This window comes from Neomonachus schauinslandi, chromosome 12 (genome assembly GCF_002201575.2).
Source record: "Neomonachus schauinslandi chromosome 12, ASM220157v2, whole genome shotgun sequence".
NCBI classification, from domain to species: domain Eukaryota; kingdom Metazoa; phylum Chordata; class Mammalia; order Carnivora; family Phocidae; genus Neomonachus; species Neomonachus schauinslandi.
In genome coordinates this window covers 56,504,179-56,516,181 of record NC_058414.1, presented here as the reverse complement: position 1 = coordinate 56,516,181, position 12,003 = coordinate 56,504,179, and positions in this window count along the sequence as shown.

Sequence of the window (12,003 nt, the reverse complement as noted above, 5' to 3'; positions counted from 1 at the left end):
ACTTATGGACTCTATGTATTTTATCACAAATTGCTTTCATTATTCCTTGATATTACAGATGGGGTTTTATATTGCTTTCTTTGCTGTTGATATTGAACTCATGTGTTTAGGTAGGTTATGCTTGAATTTCATTTCTGGAGTGAAAAGGAAGGTATTATAGAAGATCTGTTGTGAAAAGGGGCTGTAGGGTCAGGGGTAAAGGGTAAGGACCATTGATGGGGGGGCAGAGATGGTAAAAGGTCAGCAACACGCTGGAGGGACAGATTAGGGCGGTGCCCCTGACTCAGACAGGAGTGGAGACCCTGGAGGAAAATACACTAAAGCACATTCATTCATTCATTCATTTTTTAAAGGTTTTTATTTGTTTGAGAGAGAGCGAAAGGGAAAGAGAATACAGAGGGAGAGGAAGAAGCAGACTCGCCACTGAGCAGAGAGCCCGATGCGGGGCTCCATCCCAGGACCCCGGGATCATGACCCGAGCTGAAGGCAGACACTTAACCAACTGAGCCACCCAGGTGCCCCTAGACTAAAACACACTTAATTGAAAATGCTGCTGGGACTGACATGCATGTTAACCAGAAAGAAAACATCATAACCGTTCAAGCCAAGATGTCTTCTAACGAGCATCAGAGAAGAGTGAGAGCTCTGTGCTCCAACCTCGACGTTTCCTTAACTTCTGTGACTTTCAACCTTGGTTCCCACACCTATAAAACAGTAGGTTCAACTACCCTCTCAGGGGCCTTTCTTTGCCAAAATTCTATGAACCATCTACAACAGCCGTTCTTACAGTAAACTGGTCTCACTTTTCTTAGATCCTGATAGTGAACTTCATATGAAACTTTTTAAAAAGTTTTTCATTTTAATTCCAGTGTAGTTCACATACGGTGTTGCATTAGTTTCGGGCGTACAATATAGTGACCCAACAACTGTACATATCACCCAGTGCCCATCGTGAGAAGTTGTACGGAAAGGCACGGACTTCTTCATATTGTTTTCCAGTAAAATTTCAAAGACACTTTCAAAAGATAAAGACATGGCAGAAGTGAAATAAAAACCTTCAATTTCTACACATCCACAGTTTTATGGAATTTGTACTTAGTGTAAAGCCACGGAGCGGAACGTAAGGAAAATGTACACGTTCCGAAGCGGGCTCTACTCGTCGTTAGTTGTGTGACCTTAGGCTGGTTACCTAACCTCTCTCAAAAAGGGAATACTAAGTATACACTGTGCCTGTATTAATAATAATTATCCCTAATAATACCTCTAGTACTGTGAGGTTTCAATGAGATGATGCTTATAAAGCACTTGAAATATACGACATCACTCAGTTTTGCAGGATGAATAAGCTCTAGAGATCTGGCGCACAACAATGTCAATGTCCTCAATAGCACTGAGCTGTACGCTCAAAAATGGTTAAGATGCTAAATTTTATGTTATATGTTTCTTACCACAATTTTTAAAAATTGGAGAGATACATGATGTATATATGACATTTATCTCATGCCATGTACTAAGTGCTTGATATACATCTTGTACCCATTATTATACTACTTATTTTTGTTTTCAAGTGGGGCTCAGCCCGCTCATACGCCCATTCCGCAAACAAGGACCGAGTGCCTGTATGCACGACACCAGGCGAGGCTGGAGACGTGCAGCGAGGAACGATGTCACTGACCTCAGGAAGCTGAGGCTCAGGGTGCCTGGCGGGCTTAGTCGGAAGAGCTTGCGACTCTTGATCTTGGGGTTGTGAGTTCAAGCCCCACGTTGGGTGTAGAGATTACTTAAAAAAAAAAAAAGAAATTAATGTTAAAAAAATAAAGAAGCAGCAGCAGCAGCTTAGGCTCCAGAAGGGGAGACAGAGGAGTAAACACTGTTACTGAAGGTGTTAAGTGCTCTGGGCCCAGTGTGACTGGGAGGATATGGAAACTCGGAGGAATAGCTCTACACTCTCTGAGTGCTTACTGTGGGGAGACCCTGGGGCAGGGATGCAAATAAAGGACAGGGAGGGTCAGCGAAGTTTCCTGGAAGGTTCTGGTCTTTGTCTTGGAGAACAAGATGGAGCTGGCCAGGCAGAGAGGCGTGCTGTGGTCACTGCACCCACGGCCCCATGGGCCCAGCTTTCACACTGTCCAGAATCTAATTAAGATGACATTTCCATCTCCTTGCAATTCACTGACCAAAGTCGGCACAGACAAGCTCCCTGCACCCGCCCGCTGCCCTTGCTCTGTGAGATGAGGTGGTGCGGGATGGCCTTCCTCTTGGCACCCGCAAGAGCACCGGAGTTCAGCTCTATCTGAGCCTCATGACTCAACAAATTATTTTGTGCATTTGCTTTATTGCAGACTAGTGGTTATAATGAAATTAGTTCTATTCCACATTATTGGCTCATAATTAGAATTACATGAGCAAAACAGATACAATCTCACCAAGTCTTCCATGCCTGAACAATCGAACTGACTGCACAAATTCCTCTTTTTCTTCTTCACTCCCCCAGCTTCCTGGGCTTCAGGTTGCTTCCAAGCCTTAAAAATATAAGACCATTTCAGCTGGATTTTCCTACCATTCTTGGGCAGGGTGACTATATAATTTAGCATCCAAACTGGGACAGTCGTGAAGCTGGAAAAGAGGCCATTAATAATTAGGCCAGGATGATAACATAAGCCAGAACTGTTACTTCTAAGGGGGCAAGACACCCTCTCCAACAGTGGGCTTAGTCTTGCCAGGCAATGATGTTTTCCTAATTGCCTTTTTTTTAAGTGTTAATTTGGGGCAATCACCTTTATACATTAAAAACCCCTTGCTATGTGGATGGCTAAGGTACAATTTCAGAACAAATTTGAGAAATTAAAATGACAAGAAGCAAAGAGTACAGTTACATGCAGATATACGGGATCGCTCTGGACTTTCTTTAAGGTGACCACTGCAAAGAGTAATGGGCTGTAGCGTTCCTTTATTCCAAGCTTGTGACCTGGACCAACATCTGGAAGTGTACTTACCTTCCCTTGAGGCGTGGGAAACTTTGCACAAAGTAATATTATAGTCCCTCTCCATTTCACAGAAGTCAGATTTGAGCAAATGAAAAGTTCACCCTTTGGCTTGAAAATGGAATATACATCAGTAAATACGAGAATGTGTTTTCCTGGGAAACAGCCCTCATTTAGAAATAGCCAGGTGGCATCCAGAAATTCTGACCTCAACTCCAAGTTGATTCAAGTGAAACTGACTATTTAGTATCCCCGCCTTCAAGGCTGCCACCAGCCATCCGTTATCCACCCTTGGCTAGCCATGGTAGGATTTTCCATATTAAAGCATGAGACTTTCTGCTTTTGGGTTCTCCAGTGATCCTGAAACTCGTGAACCTGAGGCAAAAAAATAAAGCGCCTTTGGATCCTTGAAGCAGCAGTGATTTCTCCAAGCACAAGGACTACATCTAAGATTATGCCCTGCCTACCCCTCTACCTGTCACCCAGGCTTGTGTGAAGACCAACTGTGGTAATAATACATAGTACATGGATGTCCTTTGCTAACTGGAAAGCACCATAACAACATGAGTTATTGTCCTCATTTCAGCGTTTTCTGGAAGAGGTTGAAATATTTTGGCAGTGGTAGAATGAACTGTAGCATATCCAAATCCATGTACGATACATCATGTTTTCACAGGGTTGTGCTCCACTGAAATATAGTTTGCATATTTCTCTGTCAGGAGCAACCTACGCTTAACAAGCTACGTAGTAGCCTCAAGTGAAGACATAGATGGAATCCCATTGAGCTCTAGAGAATAAATGACTGCCAAGGAAAGAAAGAGTGGAAAGGAAGAAAAAGAAAGAGAGAGAGAGAGAGAGAACTCGTGATGGTTTCAACAGAGCAGTTTGCAATGTATCCTAAGTGGCCAGGGGCAACCACCCATGTGACCGGCCAAAGGAAAATCTTGTTAGAACGAGGTCATATTTTCCTTCCAAACAAGAAGATAGAAAGTGGCAGGGGAACTGGAATTGGATGGTCACCTTGCATGGCGTGGGAGAGACCTGGTTCCTCTCCACGGTGTGACGGGTCTCAGGTGCCCATGCTCACAGGGAGGGACAGTGAAAGCCCACACCCCAGACCCCTACTCTAAGGAACTGTTGACAAAACCGATCTTCATCAGTGTACAAATTACCATCTTTTATCAAGATTGTTCACTCTCCTATCTCATAATAAACCTGTCCGTGGTGTGTGTGTGTGTGTGTGTGTAGCAGTGGGTGCGTGCTCTTGAGGGAGTGCACGTGTGTGCCCGTGTGGGTTCCCTATCTCATCTGATGTGATTAAGGGAAAAGAGTGGGGGAGGGGAGGGTGTGCCTGTTCTTTGTTTATTTTACAGATAAATCTCATCTTTAATCCGGATGCAGAGCAATGTCTCGTGCAAAGGAGAGGAAGCCCCTCGCCCGCCCCGATGGCATCCATATAAATCACAGGTTTTATTCCTCTGCTGTAAGGGGCATTACGGATCCGGGCGACGTTGCGGACTCTCATTGGGTGATGCTTCATTACTTGGCGGAAAATCCCCAGGGCCAAAACGTTATTTAAATGTGCTATGAAAATAAATGTGATTTATATGTGTGTCCTCTGCTGAGGCGCTCTTCCCTGTTACTGCGGGTGCTGTTGTGCATCAGGATTAGCGCCTCGATTTATCGCCAGCTCAAGCTACACACATGCTCCATGACGGGACATTGTCCACATCTCCAAAAGTTCCAGAAGGGAGACAGTGTTTCCTGAGTGGTGGGTTTTAGACATGCACTGGTGTGGTTGACTTTTATGAGCTGAGAATGTGTGTGCGCGCGTGTGTGTTTGCGCGCGTGTGTGTTTGCGTGTGCACGTGTGCTTGTGTGGAGCCTGGGCCATGTTCATCTGAAGCGTGTGGGCACCAGACACTGTACTCAGATGCATCAATTTCCAATGGCAGCAGAATGGTGTTTCTGGTCAAAAAGAGAAAGAAGAAAGCACGATTTTCCTTTCAGCTCGGGGCTGGGGACCACATGTTTAGCTCGAAGTGAGTGGAAATCTCTGAAAAGCAGGCTTGGACTAATAAATGTCAGCAAGCCTTCAGCCCAAATGGGATTTGATTAGCAGGAAGGAGTATGGTTGGGGTGTTTCCATTACCAAAGAAAGAAATACGGAGAAGGGCTTATGTTATGGGGGAGCAGAGCCTTGGTGATCACCACCTTTCTCAGTGTGTGGGCACTTACACTCAGTAAACATGGGGCCCGCCGTGACCCCTAGCACATGCCGTGGGCTGCCATTGCTCCAGACGAGGAGACTCGCAGTGGGAAGAGGTGCAGAGCTAGACTAGACTCCACTGTTGGTTGAACACTCTGTAGGTGACAGGCCCGACCGGGACAACCCATCCTGTGTTGAAACTTAAAACGGCCCTGCCTTTATGCCCGTTATAGATGAGGAAGCCAAGGGCCACAGAGGTAAATATCCCATAGTTTGGAACTCTATAGGCCTAGAGAATCCAGGTCCTCTGCTTCCAGAATTCCTCTTCTCTGGACATTTGTTTAACTGGTAGCAACCTGTGTTTTGCCAGTCTTGTCTCCAGCTCGCTTATCCTCTAGTTTTCTTCAAGATTAAGGGTCCTAAATGACATCTAAAATAGTAAGAACTGTCATCAAATCTGTTTTTAGATTGATGTGGGGAAACAAATAAAGGAACTTACAAATACACTCTATTGGGCTTTTATTTTAAATAAGAGACAGTGGTGGGGGTGGGGGGATGGTGAAATGGGTGAAGGGGGTCAAAAGGTACAGACTTCCAACTATAAAATGAATAAGTCCTGGGGATGTCACGTGCAATGTGGTAACTATTTAGCAATACTGTACTGCATATTTGAAAGTTGCTGAGAGTAGATCTTAAAAGTTCTCATCACAAGAAAAAAAAAATTCTGTAACTATGTATGGTGATGGATGTTGACTCACAGTGGTGATCACTTTGCAATCTAGACAAATATCGAATCATTATGCTGTACATCTGAATAACTAACATAATGTTATATGTCAACTATACCTCCTTTTAAAAACTAAATTTAAAAAATAAAATTCGAAAGAGACAGTAACTCTGGGGACCTAAATAGGAAGACTTTTTTTTTAACTTTTAGTTTTGAAATAATTTTAGATCCACATGAAAGTTGCAAAAATAGTACCAAGAATTCCTGTATACTCTTTGTTCAGATTCCTCCAGTGTAAATATTATACCATGTTTGCTGTATCATTTTGTGTGTGTGTGTGTGTGTGTGAATTACGTGTGCATATCTGTGTGTGTGTATTAATACTTTTCTAAATGGTTTGGGACTAAGTTGTAGACATGCCTCCCCTTTATTCCTGAATACTTCAGTGTGTATTTCCCAAATTCATTTCTATTACCAGAGTGCAGTTATGAAATCCAGGAATCAACATTACTACAATATTATTATCTAACTTACAGACCTTATTCCAATTTCAGGAATTGTCCTCCTTATGTTTTTTTAGAAAAATTTGTTTTGAGTTTGTGCCAAACTTGTGTTCCACTTGTGGGGACTTGTGTGAGTTTGCTAAAGTTTTAGGCTATTAAACTAAAAACTGAATATTACCTTATATATATATACACACACACACACACACACACACATATATATATTTAGGTAAGGTAATATATCTATAAGGTAATATATATATATACATACATATATATATAAATAATTCTCCCTTATCATTGTAATTAAATGTCCATTACTGACAAATTAAAAATGTTTATATCCTTGCACCAGAAACTAGAGCCAGATTCTGGGTTCCTCTGTGCATTCCTATTCAGTGTTAAGTCTATATATGCACCTGGTGCCCCTGGGGATCTTCACCTTTGGCTTCTCGAAGCTTTCTGAAAGTCTCAGCAATGACTCTGGCTCTGAACCCAGAGTGGGCAAAGCAAAGTGTTATGAGAAAGGGCACTTTGGTCTGTAATCGGCTCTCTGTGAGACTCAGCTCCCGGCGAAGTTGCGACGCCGGAGAGGTGTCCCTCATCGGAGGTCATCTGGCTCCCATGATCACATTGTGTGTCCTAAGACCCAAAGATAGGCAAGTGACAGGATGAAAAAACAACATTGCTCAAGGATTTAGTGCTGTCCACCGAGGAGGATTAGTGCAACGCCTTTCTAATGCCAGTGTTGACAGACAGGACTAGCATCTGTTTTATAGGCTATCAACTGAGTTATATCAGGCCTTGCCTCTGGGTAGCAGTTATGTTTCAGCTGACATGATTTGACCTGTGGTTTATCCCAATCGGTGTAATAATCAGCTGGGTTATAAGGGTGTTTACTTTTCCATATATATGCTCAAATATAGTAAACCTGTTCTAAAACCAAGCCAATAAGGGCTTCTGTTCCCCCACTGGTACACAGGGAGGGTGTGAGGGTAGTCAACGTGTTCCCCTCAGAGACACGTCCATCCAGAAAGTTTGTAAAAGCTCTTTATTCCTCAAAGGGAAATGACTTTGGTCTCAGGAAGGAAACACAGGGCTTTCTTCTTCCAGCTTCCAACTCTGTCTTACCAGCCGCATTTCTTTCCCTCGGCCTGGCACCAATGAAAGGAGACTTTGATGAGCGGGGTGAGTGGCCGCTCTGGAGGGATGCAGAGGGACTCCACTTTCTGGAAGGTGCTCCTCTGAGAGCCTTTCTGCCTTATCTCTAACACACATCCCAGAGAAACATCACGGGCTTTGGACGAAGAGCCCCCGGAGCCTGGTTTAACTGCCGGGGTGACTTTCTCTGGGTTCGGGTCCTTGGAGAAGCAGCCCTGGGAGGGCAGAGCAGCTCCCACATTGGGCCACCGTGTCTCTCCCAGTCCCTCCTGGGCCTGCTCTGCCTGAAAGCAAATTCCTGCCCTTTATTTTTTTGTTGTTGTTGTTTAAATTTTTTTAAAGGTGTTAGCAATCTGTCCTACGTTCTCCCACCCCTGCTGGGATTTATGATCCAGTTCCCGTTTTACTACATGATCTTGGCAGGCTCCCCTCGTTGAAATTCAAACCGAAGCAACCATCTTGATGGGGGAACAAACATAAGAATATTAATTTGGTGGATATTAAAAAAAATCACACTGGTTATAAATCAGGGGCTGTCCACTGCTTCTTTTCATCATCTAAATGGTCCTTCTAACCAGACCACAAATCTTGCTGGGGAGGCGGAGGGGGTTTGGAAGGTGGGGGTTCCCTTCCTGAGGTTTTGGAGACAGCTTACATGCAACACTTCCTCAAACCTGGCTTTGTTTTCCAAAGGTAATAAAAAGTGAGTACTTCTGGTAGAAGCAGGCTAATTAGCTGGCCTCACAGAACAGACGGGGCTCAAAGGAAAGTTGGCTTGGTCTAAAAGAACTCAGGTTGTGGACATGTCTAAATTTTGATTAAAAATCGTGTTTGAGAGCCACAGGAGGAATGTTCTGCTTCTCCAAGGCGGTGGAGACCATTGTGTTGCGATGGTGGCAGATGGAGAACGGGTCAAGCAGGGTTGGTGTGGCGTGCGGGGATTGGGGCAGCAGACCAGGGCGTGCAGAGCTACCTGTGACCGAGATGGAGGAGGAGGACGGCATGCCAGGGACTCCACTGACACCTCCCACACCAGCCTTTGGATTTTAATAGGGAGCCATCTCTAGAGATAGCTGGGGGAGGGGGGGTGGTTACACTCCTGTGGGGTAGAAATCAGAAAAGGCGGCAGAGGATTTCTCTTCCTATAATGAGAATTTAATGGACTCTTTCATTTCCATCTTATGGCTGATCTTTACAGTTAAAAGACTCTTGATAGGTACTTTAAAATTTCATGAAAACTCCGGTAATTGGTTTTGAAACACTGTGGATAGTTGGGAGGCTAAATACTTCTATAAGAAGGTGCTAGTAAAAATGGAAAGCTGTCCCCATTACAAATGCCCACATATGCAAATGGGTGTGTAGCTATGATGAGAAATTCATTAGCGGTCTAGAATTCCAAGGGTTTATTTAATGGCACAAAATCTAATAAAGCAAACAAATCAGAAATCCGAGCCGGCCAGGCTCACAGCTAAAATGCGTAATGTAACAGAGCTCGGAACACATCTGGGTCTTGAGATTAAAGAGAGAGAAACCTGCAGTAGCTGGAAAAGAGGTAACCAGTTTTCTATAAAAATCAAAGTGAGTTCTCGAATCAAAATATTACTGCGATAGCAGGAAGAAAAACGACTGTAGACCGTTTTTTGTTTTTTTTTAAGGGAAAACATTTCTAACCAACAATTGGTTTCATATTACTTCTCTGCCATCTTTATAGGCAACATTAGAGAAGGGCCCTCCTTTCTGCCTAACGAGTATAATGATGAGAATTATTTCATCTCGAACAGATTTTTCTACTTGGTTACCATGCAATCTAATACTGACAGTGCCTTGGACTTGAAAAATGATATTCTCATCTCCGAGAAATGGAAGATGGGAGAAGGTGCAGTCGTTCTGAGCTTCACTCTAAAGCAATTATGATCTCTTCACAACTCTCAGACAAGAATTGATTTTTATTTTTAGATTATTAAGCTGTGGGTGTAAGGAAGTCAGGATGTGTGACCTAGTTTTGACCTTGTTGATTGAATTCTCAAATTGATTCAATATTGGAAAGGAAAACTTTAAAAAAACGTGTTTCTGCCTTATAATCTCCCCAAATTTACTTTGCTTCTTTCGCACCTTTACCAAAATCTTCATGTTCATACAGACAGATGGATAAACAAGGTAGTACGTGTGGTGTATTGGAATAGAACATAAGCATATCAGAATTAATTGCACTGTCCTAAGGAAATCTAGAAATAGGGAAAACTGCCAAAAGGTGATGATGTTATGTTGGATATGTTTGATGCCATCGTTGATGCTCTTCCTCTCAGACATCTGGAATAGTAAGGTGTCCAGGTCTCATACTCACATTGTGGGCATTCACTTTATTACTTGTTTTGGAGAGTAGTGGTGTTTACATGTGCTCTTATGTGCTCAGTGCAACTGTCCCACTGAGTCTAGAAGGGTCCCCTGGCTAAATTCAGAGCCCCATCCAAGAGGTAAAAGGACCCGCTTGATTGTATGTCCCTGTGGGTCACTATCCTTCCTTCTCTGACCACGCTGAGCAGCTCAGACTTGCGCCTCAATTGGCCAACTTCCAACTTTTTAAAAATTTGAATTCAATTAATTAACATATAATGTATTATTTGTTTCAGGGGTACAGGTCTGTGATTCATCAGTCTTACACAACACACAGTGCTCACCACAACACATACACTCCCCAGTGTCCATCACCCAGTCACCCCATCCCTCCACCCTCCTCCCCTTCAGCAACCCTCAGTTTGTTTCCTAAGATTAAGAGGCTTTTATGCAGCCATCAAAAAAAAAAAAAAAAAAAAAAGAAGAGAGATCTTGCCATTTGCAACGATGTGGATGGAATTAGAGGGTATTACGCTAAGCGAAATAAGTCGATCAGAGAAAGACAATTATCATATGATCTCACTAATATGTGGAATTTAAGAAACAAGGCAGAGGATCATAGGGGAAGAGAGGGCAAAAATGAAACAAGACGAAACCAGAGAGGAGACAAACCATAACCGACTTCCAATTTTTTAAACACAGTCTGGAGTGTGGCCCCTAGAACTCACTGGTTTCCTCCCGCCCCAGCCTGGGCCTTTAAGCAAGCCAACACCCTCCCTGCTCCTTGAGAACATGTGCTCATTCCTCACTTGGATTCTCTGACGGAATGTTTTCTCATGCCCATACAGCTATCCAGTTCTCACCAAACCTTCCGCGTGCTTCCCCTAACCGTCTCCTCCAGCTTATGCTCATCCTTCTCTCTTCCCAGCCTCTGCTGCAGTTCTGGCAGGGACGGCCTGGCTTAGCACCTCACAGGGAGATTCTCTCTTCAGTTGTGTTTCTTCTCCCCTGGAGATAACGTCCTTAAGTCTCTGATTCACCATCTGCAAAAAGCTAATATATGCAGAGCTATCGTAAGGATGAGACTGGACAGAGCACAGGGCTGGGCTCCCAGTAGGTGCTCGGTGAGCGTGTGTGGCTCTCCCTTCCGCCTAAGGACCATGTCACGTTTCTGCTGTATCTTCCTCTAAACCTCATAGCGTGAATTAAAGTGTTTTTGTGTGTTGTGGTTGTGGTTGAATTGTTAAGCAAAAATGGAACCACTGTGCTGTATCCTACTTAAATCTAGGCAAAATTATACTTCTCCTTGATTTTTTGGGGAAGGGGATGGTCAAATGCTTGGATTCGGATGACCTGGTCTGATGTGGGTTAGCCTAGAGAAGTGAGAGAAAGCAGACCACTCATGGCAAAACAGTCCACAATTCTGAATCTCTGGGCTTGAGGAGTTTTGAAGATGAGCCAAAGCAAACGGCTCATATTCCTGAGCACTGCAGTCTCTAGGATACACTGTGGCAGGGATCGACCCCAGTAGTAGACCAAAATAATCACACATGCAGTATTCGCTACTTAGAGAAGTGAGATTATGACAAGGAAGGAGTCTCAGGACGTGTTGACCCCTCCTTCAGACAAACATGCAGGAAACCTGGAACAGCTTAATTTTCCGAAAAGAGCTGTGACATTTGCATCCTGACTATCAAGCTGGTGATCATCCCCAAATAAGCAGCCTGCTCCTTTCCTCCTGAAAGGACCTCCCAGCAAAGCAGAGCCGCAGGCGAGCATAGCCTCCCTGTGATCCCACCAGATAGGACCAGGTCAGCTAAGCGGGGCTCTTGCTGAAAACAGACCAGAGACTTGAATTCATATTTCACGCTCGTTGTGTTTGGTTTAGTCTGTGAAAATGGACTAAAATGCAATGCATGTGCATACATAAATGCCATAAAATTAGTGCAGACAGCTGACAAATCATTAATTAACGGCAGTAATGGTCTTCAAATAGCACTCCGGGGAGGCCACAGAGAGAGGAAGTTTCCCGGACGTGGTTTCTGTTTTGTCCACGACTTGAATCCATCCTCCTAAAAAAAGAAA